Below are 13,582 nucleotides of genomic sequence, written 5' to 3'. Positions count from 1 at the left end.
TGACCATATGCCTGATCACATAATTTACATTTAGTTTGATCATCATCTGTGTGTCTCCCAAACTGCCAGAAGTACTTGTAACCAAGCCTAAGCCTGGCCACTACAACATCAGTCAGTCTGTTCACATTGCAAGTTGCTCCATAAACATACTTATCTACGTTCATGTTATCATAGTGGGTTATAGATCTACTCAGGCTTCTAACTGCATTCCTATAACAATCATTTTCATTATTTACTTCTCTCCTAATATTATTCCTAATGCTAGACACAGTTATACCAAAGTTATATTCTACATTCTCCTTCTCGATACTCTTCTTGGCTAACATATCAACTTTATCATGAAGGAGTAATCCAATGTGTGATGGGATCCATAGCAATTGTACATTAATTCCTTTGTCCCTAATTTTTGAGTATCTATACCTGGCTTCCCCAATGAGCATGTTGTTGGAGTCATTATATGAGCCAAGAGCCTTCAATGATGACATAGAATCAGTAATGATGATAGAGTCAAGCTCAGTGTCATAGGTTAGCTTTAGCGCCATTAGGATTGCAAACAATTCAGTTTGCAGTGTAGACGCCCAGTTGTTAATTCTTATGCCTAACTCAACAAATTTATTATCGTTCTTAACTAGGGAGGTGGCAACAAGAGCAGATGCAGCCCTGCCAGAAGACTCCTAACTCTATTAGAAACCCCTGACTTAATCTCATTTATTTCTCCTTACTGAAACTCTCTTACTCTCTTAAGCTTTGTTTCACTTACAGCCAGGACATCCAGCTGTTTTCATTCATAACATCCACATTCATATCTTTCTGATCATCTGCACCACATCCATGTACATTCAAACATCCCAACTTAAAGGTTTTCTTCTTTTATTTTTAGTAAGCTGTATGGGAAAAGGGGTCACTAGCCCATGGCTCCCGGCATTTTAGTTGACTTTTACAACATGCATGGCTTACGGAGGAAAGATTCTTATTCCACTTCCCCATTGATATGAAAGGAAAAATAATAAGAACAATAACTATTAGGGTAAATTCAAAGAAAATTCAGATGAGTGTGTGTACATGAACGTGTACATGCATGTGTAGTGTGACTTAAGTGTAAGTCAAAGTTGCATGATATACCTGTTATCTTGTGTGTGTTTATGAGACAGAAAAAAGACACCAGCAATCCTACCATCGTGTAAAACAAATACAGGGTTCTGTCTTGCACTCATTTGACAGGATAGTAGTACCTCCCTGGGTGGTTGCTCGTGGCTCAGTTAAGGGTGCTCGTGGATTGGTAGATTTCTCAACTTAAGCACTGAAGAACCATGGATTACTCTTGGCATAGGTAAAACGTTGAACATGTTTCCTTACACCTGGTTGCCTTCGTTCACCTAACAGTAAGTAGATACCTTGGATTTTGTCGATGTTGTGGACTGGGAATGGGGAAGAAGCTTAAAGGACCCAATTGAAATAAGACCGACAGTTCCCTCATGACACACGAACTTTCCTGGGTTATCGTGGGTGACAAACCTCCAGGTTAAAAATCTGAGTAAAATCTTATCTTAAGCTGATCAGAAGAGGACACCTTTATGTTAGTGCACAAAAACCACTGTAGTATTACCATGTATAAAATTGAGAAAATGACATTTCAACATCCCAATATTCATTGGTACTAATGGAATTTTTGGTGCTCTAAGCATTTCTTTTAAACTTGAATACATCAGTAGTGTGCTGCTATACTTGGAGGATGTTCCGGGGGTCAACGCTCCCATGACCTGGCCCATGACCTGGCCTCACAGTGGATCAGAGCCTGATCAGCCAGGCTACCTAGAGCCTGCCTGGAGGGTGTTCCGGGGGTCAGCCCTGATGACCCCCGGCCGCATACAAACCGACAAACGAACCACAGCTCAGTTGGTCAGGTACTGACTTTAGGTGCCTGTCCATCTCTCTCTCTTGAAGACAGCTTTGAATCTATTGGTAATCCCACCTAATATGCTGGAAGACAGTTACCTGGCATATACCTGGAGAGGGTTTCGGGGGTCAATGCCCCCGAGGCCCGGTCTGTGACCAGGCCTCATAGTGGATCAGGGCATGATCGACCAGGCTGTTGCTGTTGGCAGTACGCAACCTGACGTACTACCACAGCCTGGCTGGTCAGGTACTGACTTTAGGTGCCTGTCCAGTGCCTGCTTGAAGACAGCCAGGGGTCTATTAGAACTCACCCTTATGTATGCTGGGAGGCAGTTGAACAGTCTTGGGCCCCTGACACTTACTGTATGGTCTCTTAACGTGCTAGTGACACCCCTGCTTTTCATTGCGGGGATGTTGCATCGTCTGCCAAGTCTTTTGCTTTCGTAGTGAGTGATTTTCGTGTGCAAGTTTGGTACTAGTCCCTCTAGGATTTTCCAGGTGTATATAATCATGTATCTCTCCCACCTGAGTTTCAGCGATAACAGGCTGAGGAACTTCAAGGATTCCCAGTAATTTAGGTGTTTTATCTCCGTTATGCGCGCCGTGAAGGTACTCTGTACAATTTCTAGGTCAGCAATTTCACCAGCCTTGAAAGGTGCTGTTAGTGTGCAGCAATATTCCAGCCTAGATAGAACAAGCGACCTGAAGTGTGTCATCATGGGCTTGGCATCCCTAGTTTTGAAGGTTCTCATTATCCGACATCCACAGGCCCCGGCAGCGGCAACAGGAACCTTGTCCTCTATTTTTACTTCTACCTGAGGTTCCCAGCAGCCCAGTGATGACCTAATCAAGACCCGCATAACACTAACATGTGTGGATACCCAGAATGATATAAAGCAACTGCAGAAATCACCCAAAAGTTCACAAATTACCAACTAATAGGACTCGTTCTAGCAACTCCTACCCCGCTGCCACTGGTGATACTCCACAACATTCACCCAACACCCATCGCCTACTATTCACCCGAAGCCACAGCCAATGGACAAGGGTCAGAACAATAAAAGAAGATCCAGTAACCAGCTAAGGACTCCTAACATCAAAGGTGAGAGCAGTAATAACACGAGGAAAACTTGTAGTACTGCCAGCCAGGACACAACCCTCATCACCCACCGACACCACCACAACACACGACAGACGACAACAAACATGGCCGCCGCTACAGTCCAAGATAACTCCTTCCCAGTATTTGATGTCAAGAAGATCACCGACCCAGAAATAGCTAAACTCCTTATGATTCAGAACCAAACGATCACCAAACTAACTCAAGAAATGCAGGAACTAAAGGCTAGCAATGCAGATTACCTCAACAAGATCACTGCTCTAGAACATAAACTAGACACTCTAGAACAACAAAGCAACACCCACACCCGGTCCCTAGACACCATCAACACTTTAAAAGACCAAGTCACCCTACTTACTACCAACATTACAGAGGAAAGATCAAGAGTGGACCAACAACTTGCCAATGTCATAACCAACTTCCAAGACCATAATGACCAACAGCAGCTATCTGACGCTGTTGTAGTTAACAGCAAACATCTCCCACCCACAGTCACCCAAGAGACCTGCATGGAGACCACCCTACAGCTTATCAAGGACCACCTTCGCCTTAACATACGTAGTGATGACTTAAAGGATTGCAAACTGATGGGCTATCATGCAGGTAAAAAAACAGTGCTGTTAAAATTCCAAACGAGCTTACAAAGAAACAACCTACTAAAAACATCTATTTCTATGAAAACTGATGTTTACGTCAATGAGTGCCTTACCAAAACGAGACAAAACCTTCTTTATCGGCTAAGAAAATTGCGCTATGCCCAAAAAATCCACCAGTGCTTTGTGAGGGATGGAAAAATAGCAGTTAGGAAACAGCCCACTGGAAAGAGATACTTCATCTCCACAGAACATGACCTTAAAACATTCCTAAGTGAGGCTGGACTAACAGAATCAGAGTAAAGTGCAGATAATACCCATAGTCCACCGTTAGTGTTATATTGTCATAAATTTGTGCCCCCCTAAAATTCTAATACTCCAACTACTTTTAATTGTCATTGTTGTACTCAACGACCATTCTACCTCATAGTCTTAATTGTATTTAATATCTACAGAATCTATCTCCTTTTTTACAACTTACCACATCACTGTTCCATCTTATTTTTTTTATAAACTAACCATAACTTGTCTTCAATAATTCTACCTCACTTTAAAAAATACCCAATTGCCCAATTTTATTCTAAATCCCTATTATTGCCCAATTTTACTTTAAACTATATTGATCAAACTTATTGTAAACTTCTTTTATTGACCATTTTTATTCCATACTTTTTTAACCTAGTATTTTCAACTACAACTTTTATATCATCCTGTCTACCATCTTACTAGCATATTATAACCAAGTCATTGCCATTTTTATTTTTATCAATTCTTTTTTTTATTATTATTTTGCTACCTTAATTTGTGTATTTTATCCTGTCAATTTAAATCTAATTATACTCTAATTCTTGTAAACAACTTATATAAGACCTTAGTGCAATTACAATTGAGAGTCTTGTTCCTTTATTATATTATTAGATTAATCACAGTTTTACTCTAGCTCATTCTAGCTCAATACATAGTCAATACCAAATTCACTATACTAGACCATAGTGCAATTACTAGTGAGAGACTGGTGCTATTTGTAATTTGTATTTTTATATTATTAGACTAAAGTTGTTGTACTATAGCTCTTTCTAGCTCAATACATAGTCAATACCAAATTCACTATATTAGACCATAGTGCAATTACTAGTGAGAGACTGGTGCTACTTTTAATTTGTATTTTTATATAATTAGATTAAATTCAGTTGTACCATAGCTCATTCTACCTCAAGACATAGTCAATACCAAATTCACTATATTAGACCATAGTGCAATTACTAGTGAGAGACTAGTGCTATTTTTAATTTGTACTTTTATATTATTAGATTAAACCTATTGTAATTTAGCTCACTCTAGCTCAAAACATAGACTCCACAAAAGTCATTATTAGACCTTAGTGCACTTACAAGTGAGAGTCTTGTTCTATTTTTAATTTGTATTTTTATATTACTAGTTTATACCTAGTTGTACTTTAGTTCATTCCAGCACAACACACAGACAACATCAACTTCATTATGTGTAGTAGTGACTATACCCTACATGACCAAAATACTCTAGCTATATACTTGTCCAAACTTCCAACCACTACAGATATCAGTAGTAGAACTCAACACACAACTCAGGATATAAATAACCATAATTTTAAACCTAGAAGATGATTGATCACGTTGACCCTGATCTAAACCTCCATAATCTGACACCCAATCAAAACCTACTGGAAAGTAACTGCCTTTATTACACAGCATCACAAGCCACCACTATCCTAAACAATGCTAAAAGTCTATCAGTACTTAACTACAACATCAGGTCCTTAAGCAAACACTATGATGACCTCCTAGCACTCCTTGAATCACTAAAGACACCCTTCTCCTGCATTATTCTTACTGAGACCTGGCTTAAGCAGGACACAATAGATATCTACCCTCTACCAGGATACACAGCAATTCACAACTGCAGAACAAACCAAGTTGGGGGTGGTATTGCAATCTATTACTCTAACCTATTACTCTGGCCCGGTGGTCTGGTGGCTAAAACTCCCGCTTCACACACGGAGGGCCCGGGTTCGATTCCCGGCGGGTGGAAATTCCGACACGTTTCCTTACACCTATTGTCCTGTTCACCTAGCAGCAAATAGGTACCTGGGTGTTAGTCGACTGGTGTGGGTCGCATCCTGGGGGACAAGATTAAGGACCCCAATGGAAATAAGTTAGACAGTCCTCGATGACAGATAAGATAAGATAAGATAAGATTTCGTTCGGACTTTTAACCCAGGAGGGTTAGCCACCCAGGATAACCCAAGAAAGTCAGTGCGTCATCGAGGACTGTCTAACTTATTTCCATTGGGGTCCTCAATCTTGTCCCCCAGGATGCGACCCACACCAGTCGACTAACACCCAGGTACCTATTTGCTGCTAGGTGAACAGGACAACAGGTGTAAGGAAACGTGTCGAAATGTTTCCACCCGCCGGGAATCGAACCCGGGCCATCCGTGTGTGAAGCGGGAGCTTTAGCCACCAGGCCACCGGGCCTGGGTGGCTAACCCTCCGGGGTTAAAAATCCGAACGAAATCTTATCTCTCTCTCTTATCTTGTCTTAGCACCACTTGCTTTAGTGATGAATATGGGGAATACATTTTTGCTAATTTTACTGTAAAAAACCTTAAGACGCCTATAACAATCGGTGCCATTTACCGGATACCTCACACAAACATCCCAAATTTCAGTGAGAAATTAAAGTCACTAATAACAAACAGACAAATGAATAAGCACCACCTTCTCTTAGCTGGAGACTTCAACATCAACCTTGGCTTACTAGATGATCAGCCTGTAACTGATTTCATCAACAATATGAACAACACACTTCTCATACCAACAATAACTAAACCAACCAGGCTCACTGAGACAAGTGCAACCATAATAGACCACATATGGACCAATATACTAGCCCCCCTTAAATCAGGGATAATCACAGATAGCACTACAGACCACTACCCTACCTTCCTCCTGACAAACATTAGTAAACCACCACTTGAATACAACAAAGTCTCATTTAGACTCCATGACGAGGCCTCAGTAAGGAAGTTCACAGCTGACCTAGAGACTCTTGATTGGCCTACAGAATTCTCCAAGGCCAATGGTATTGATGACTGGACAGACATCTTTCTTAACAAATTACTTAGACTATACAACAAACATTGTCCTATAAAAACAAAACAGATCACAAATAAACGGCTTGGTTGCCCATGGCTAACCAGCACCATTCTGAAATCCATTGACAAGAAACACCAATATGAAAAGCAATATAGACAGGGCTTAATACACAAAGATACTCTTAAACACTATTCATCAGCTCTCACCAAAGTAATAAAAAAAGCCAAACAACTATACTACTCCAGTAGATTCACAGACACTAGAGGAGATATAAAAAAGACCTGGAAAACACTCTCTCAGATTCTAGGGACCCACAAACTGAGAAAAACCAAGAATATTGTCCTAACTAAACCTAATGAAACACCACTACATCCCACTGACACAGCTAACAAGATAAACGACTTCTTCTCAAACATAGGATCTAATCTTGCCAGTAAAATCCCACATACCAATGCCCATGCCGGGGACTACCTAGATGGAAATTTCCCTAATTCCTTCTATCTTGCACCAACTGAGCCCACGGAAGTCATTGAGATCATAAAGTCACTTAAAAATAACTCGGGGAATCTGTCTCATGTCCCACCATTACTGTACAAGCGAGCGGCCCATGTCCTTTCGCATGCTATTTCATTACTTTTTAACAAGTCAATAGAGACTAGCACCTTCCCGAAACTACTCAAGATGGCAAGGGTTACACCAATACATAAAGGTGGTGACCCTACAGACTTAAACAACTATAGGCCAATATCTAACTTACCATTGCTATCCAAAATCTTTGAGAAACTCGTGCACAGGAGACTGTATTCATTTATAACGGCTCAAAACATACTCAACCCCTGCCAGTTTGGATTCAGGAAAAATAAAAGCACTAATGATGCAATCATAAAAATGCTAGATCTGCTTTACACAGCATTGGAAAATAAGGAATATCCACTAGGAATTTTTATTGACCTAAGAAAAGCTTTTGACACAGTAAACCACGAAATCCTACTCCACAAACTTGACCACTACGGTATAAGAGGCCATGCGCTTGCTTATTTCAAATCTTACATTACTAATAGGTATCAGTACGTCACCATTAAAGACACAGCATCAGCAACACGGCCACTTGATACTGGAGTTCCGCAGGGAAGTGTCCTTGGTCCCCTGCTCTTCCTCATATACATCAATGACCTTCCAAACGTATCCGAACACCTGAAACCCATTCTCTTTGCTGATGACACGACTTATGTCATCTCTCACCCTAATCTTGCCACCCTCAACACCATTGTGAATGAGGAGCTGATTAAAATATCGACTTGGATGACAGCCAATAAACTTACGCTTAACACTGACAAAACTTACTATATTATGTTTGGTAGCAGAGCAGGAGATGCACAAATTAACATTAAGATTGACAACACTCTAATTACCAGAAATAATGGGGGAAAATTCCTAGGCTTATACCTTGACAACAACCTGAATTTCAGCACCCATATCCAGCATATAGCCAAAAAAGTATCCAAAACGGTTGGGATCCTCTCCAAGATACGATACTACGTGCCGCAAAATGCCCTTCTCACACTGTACCACTCACTTATTTATCCATACCTCACCTATGCTATTTGTGCTTGGGGATCAACTGCAGCAACACACCTAAAGCCAATAATAACCCAACAAAAAGCTGCAGTAAGAATAATCACTAAATCCCATCCCTGGCAGCACACCCCCCCCACTCTTCAAAGATCTAAACTTACTCCCAGTTCAGTACATCCACACTTACTACTGTGCAATCTATATCTACAGGGCCTTAAACTCTAATATCAACCTTGACCTAAAACGCCTTCTTAATAGTTGTGACAGAACCCACAGGCGTAACACCAGAAACAAACATCTCTACGACATTCCCCGTGTCCGACTAAACCTTTACAAAAATTCAATGTATGTCAAAGGCCCTAAAATCTGGAATACCCTACCTGAGAACTCTAGAACTGCAGACACATTCATCACCTTCAAAACTACCATTAGAAAACATCTTATCTCCCTGATACACCCCGTCAACTAACTACACGAATACCACCTGGTGGTTCACACTTACACTCGCTCACTCATTTGACCATAAACAGAAATATTAATCTCAGTCTTAAAATAATGAATCCTGTGATACTCCAATACTGAAACTATATACTGTGCCAAAACAAAAGCATTCACATTGCTAAACTCACAAACTAGTATTTAGTCACTTAGCCATAATACCAACTTACCTCATAATTTGTAATATTTTACAATTAAGAATAAAACTAAGTATGCCCGAAATGCCTAGCCATGCTAAGCGTTCTAGTGGTACACTCTGTAATCACAATTTTACTACATGTAAACCAAAGAGCATTGTTCCGTTGTCTGAAACAATATGAAGTTGAAGTGACAGAATGGGGCCTTATATAGTGCCAGGAGGTGAGACGTAGGCTGCTTTGGGAGGGCAGGTCCCTCTCAAACCCAGCCGTTCTCACTAGTAGAGGTTGTCGAAGTTGATGGTCTGTACCAAGATACCCTTCTTCTCCAGACTGAGGGACTGACCACCTCAAAACTTTAAGGGTGATGGACTGATTACATCGTCTTCAAGTATCTTCTGCTTCTATCAACTTTTCTGTACTCGACTGAAGAAGCCTACTGTGTAGGCGAAACGTTTCGAAATAAAGATACCTAACTGTTGCATATGTGTCTTACCTAACAATCTGTCGGTATTTTATACCATTTAAATGTTCATTCTGTCAGACACTGCAACACAAGGGTATCTTGGTACAGACCATCAACTTCGACAACCTCTACTAGTGAGAACGGCTGGGTTTGAGAGGGACCTGCCCTCCCAAAGCAACCTACGTCTCACCTCCTGGCACTATATAAGGCCCCATTCTGTCACTTCAACTTCATATTGTTTCAGACAACGGAACAATGCTCTTCTCCAGACTGAGGGACTGACCACCTCAAAACTTTAAGGGTGATGGACTGATTACATCGTCTTCAAGTATCTTCTGCTTCTATCAACTTTTCTGTACTCGACTGAAGAAGCCTACTGTGTAGGCGAAACGTTTCGAAATAAAGATACCTAACTGTTGCATATGTGTCTTACCTAACAATCTGTCGGTATTTTATACCATTTAAATGTTCATTGTAATCCTTATAGAGAATAAACTTTGAATCCATCCTGTCATTTTTCTAGCAGATGCTAGTGATACACCGTTGTGGTGTTTAAAGGTGAGATACTCTGACATAATCACTCCCAGGTCTTTTATATTAGTTTTTCGCTATATTGTGTAGTTGGAATTTGTTTTATAATCTGTTATAGTTTTAATTTCCTCACATTTTCCATATCGGAGTAATTGAAATTTCTCATCATTGAATTTTATATTCCAGCCTAGAGAGAACAAGCGATTTGAAGAGAATCATCAGTGGCTTGGTATCACTAGCTTTGAAGGTTCTCATTATCCTTCCTATCGTTTTTCCCAGCAGATGTGGTAGACACATTGTTGTGGTCTTTGAAAGTGAGATTCTCTGTCATCACTCTCAGGTTCTTCACATTAGTTTTTCGCTCTATAATGTGGTTTGAATTTGTTTTATACTTCAATCCAGCTTTTATTTCTTCGAATTTTCCATAGCGGAGTAATTTAAATTTGTCTTCATTGAACTTCATATTGTTTTCTGACTAAGTTAATGTCCAACTGGATATTTGCAGTGTCCTCGATGGATGACACTTGTCATGCAAATTCTGATACCATCAGCAAAGGAGGATACGGTAGTGTGGCTTACATCCCTATCTATGTCAGATATAAGGATGAGGAACAGGATGGGAGTGAGTACTGTGTCTTGTGGAACAGAGCTTTTCACAGTAATTGCCTCAGACTTTACTTTGTTTACTACTACCTTTTGTGTTGTTCTAGTTAGGAAATTATAGATCCATCTACCAACTTTTCCTGTTATTCCTTTATCACGCATTTTGTGCGCTATTACACCATGGTCACACTTGTCGAAGGCTTTTGCAAAGTCTGTGTATACTACATCTGCATTTTGTTTGTCTTCTAGAGCATTCAGAACCTTGTCTTATTGGTCCAGTAGTTGGGACAGGCAGGAGCGACCTGCTCTAATGTTTTTGTTACTGAAGTTGAATTTGGGGAAGTCTCCCTCTTGACTGATCACATTTTTTTTTTTATTTATTTATTTATAATTTGAGCACACATACAGAGGTACAAAAAAATACAGATAAGAGCAGCATGCCAAAGCCACTTATACTATGCATAGCATTACGGGTCTGAACCTCTATTATGTTGTGATCTGAGTATGTTGTTTTTGATATAGTAATATTTCGTATCAGATCATCATTGTTAGTGAATATGAGGTCCGGTGTAATCTCAAATCTTGTTGACTCTATTATCTGATGGTTTAAGGTGAATCTGATGCAGAGATTTAAAAGCTCGTGTGTGTGCGAGTTTTCATCTGAGTTACCTTCTGGTGCTATTCCTGCTACAGTATTATTTGCTACATTCCTCCACTTCAGGTGCCTTAGGTTGAAATCCCCCAGGAGCAAGATGTTGGGGGCAGGAGCTGAGAGATTTTCCAGATAGTGATCAATTTTCTAAAGCTGCTCCAGGAATTGTTGGGAAGTTGCATCCAGAGGCTTGTATACAGCCCCAATGACGAGGTTTCGGTTTTCGATCTCTAGTGTCAAAACTTCAACTACATCATAAGAGGCATTTAGTAGTTCCAAGAATATAAGTGACTCTGTGATGAACAGGACAACCCCTCCTCCTCTTTTGCCTGTTCACTCTGTCGCATCGGTATAGACTGTAACCTGGGATCCATATTTATGTGGGTATCTGTGAAAACCGCGAGCATTGCGTTTGACTCTGTAAGCTGTCCACGGATGAAAGGTATTTAGTTGTTCGTTGCTGGCTTTAGACCCTATATTTGCAAAGATGAATGTTGTCGGATTGGTGGTATTGGTGGTATGGGTTGATGTTTTTTTTCCCCAGCACTAATATCTGTTGTTTTGGAGTGGAGGCCATCGACTTTGATTCCACTCCAGAAATTATAGGAGTCGGTGTACGATTTCTGTCATATGCTGCCAGTTTTTTTTTTCCTTCCTGGCGCTAAAAGCCTCTCTCTGGAGTGGCTGTGGCTACCTAGGTTTTCCCATGGTCAGGATGTTTTGTATCTTCTTGTCTCCTTTAGGTGGTGTGCCTGACAATATAAGTTACACACTGTCTTTCCTGAACTGACGAGTGACACATTTCAGGGTGGAAAAGCTTACAGAAAGTTGGGTTGCATTTTCCTGCTGTCATATAGTTCCCAGCATTTTCTGGGGTGGTCAAAGCTGCACGTCCCATCTGTTTTTCCAGATATTCCATGCCTGCAGATACCAAGTGCACAGAATTTACATAGGCCTGGTTTCTGCTTGCCTTGTTTTTTTGTGACTGTATTCCCTACTGGTGCATGTTTTCCTGTCTCATTACTATTTTCAGCACTTGTACTAACACTGGAGCCTTCACCAGTTATTTCTGGTAATTTATCTTCACTATTTCTGGGGGAATCCCCTTGTTTACTATCTCCCATGGTATTGCTAGTTTGTAACACTAGTTTTTGCATGTCCTTGTCTACACCTGTTCTCCCACTAGAGCTCCTGTCTCCCTTTAGGCCACTAACATTCATTTCTCCATTCTTACAGTTACTGTCTACCAGGCCACTAACATTCATTTCTCCAGTCTTACAGTTACTGTCTACCAGGCCACTAACATTCATTTCTCCATTCTTACAGTTACTGTCTACCAGGCCACTAACATTCATTTCTCCATTCTTACAGTTACTGTCTACCAGGCCACTAACATTCATTTCTCCATTCTTATAGTTACTGTCTACCAGGACAGCATTTGCACGAGGGGCAATAGCACCATCTGGCCCAGACTTTTCATTTCCCCATCTGTTATAGAATGCTGTCAGGTTTTCTATGAAGGCCGATTTGCTGTTATCGTCTTTTAATACCAGTGTGATTTTTATTCCACAGTTCGATCTCATTTTTGGGATATCCAAAAACACTTCCCTGGTTTAATATCTCTTGTAGATGATTCCTGAATATCTGCACATGGTGCATGGGCCCATTTCCCACAGAATTTGCACGAAATCCATGTAACCCGTTTGTTTGTTTGGTTGCAGACTACACAGGATTTCATGATGTGATTTTATTGGTTGTTTTACTGTATATTCTACTAATAGCCTCCTTATTTGTATTGTATCTATTTGTATTTGTATGTGTATGTGTTTGGGACAGTCTTACCGCTCCAGTAGTTATTGTTTGGGTGTTTGATAAGAGTATGTAGAATCCCTCAGCTTATGAATCCGGTCAGAGGATACCTTATTTTTTCAACGAATCCATTTGGGTGTTAAGGGCGCCTAGGAACTCTTTCAGTCTTGGACCCATGATACTTATTGTGTTGTCTCTTAGTGCACTCATGACACCCTTGCTTTTCATTGGGAGATATTGCATCGCCTGCTGAGTCTTTTGTTTTCGTAGGGAGTGATTTCCATGTGCAGATTTGGGACTAGTTCCTCTAGGATTTACCAAGTGTATATTATGATGCATCTTTCTCACCAGCATTCCAAGGAGTACAAGTAAAGGGACTTCAACTGTTTCCAGTAATTTTGGTGCTCATTTGCTCGGAATTACTAAACACCACTAATAATGTAGTTGAAGTTCTGACAGTAAAGATAGAAAATCAAAACCCTTGTTATTGTGGTTGTATACAAGCCATCTGATACAACTTCTCAACAATTCAAGGAACTTCTTTTGAAAATTGACTACTGTCTGAAAA

The sequence above is a fragment of the Cherax quadricarinatus genome, chromosome 3 (genome assembly GCF_038502225.1).
Source record: "Cherax quadricarinatus isolate ZL_2023a chromosome 3, ASM3850222v1, whole genome shotgun sequence".
Taxonomy (NCBI): domain Eukaryota; kingdom Metazoa; phylum Arthropoda; class Malacostraca; order Decapoda; family Parastacidae; genus Cherax; species Cherax quadricarinatus.
This window is presented reverse-complemented; position numbering follows the sequence as displayed.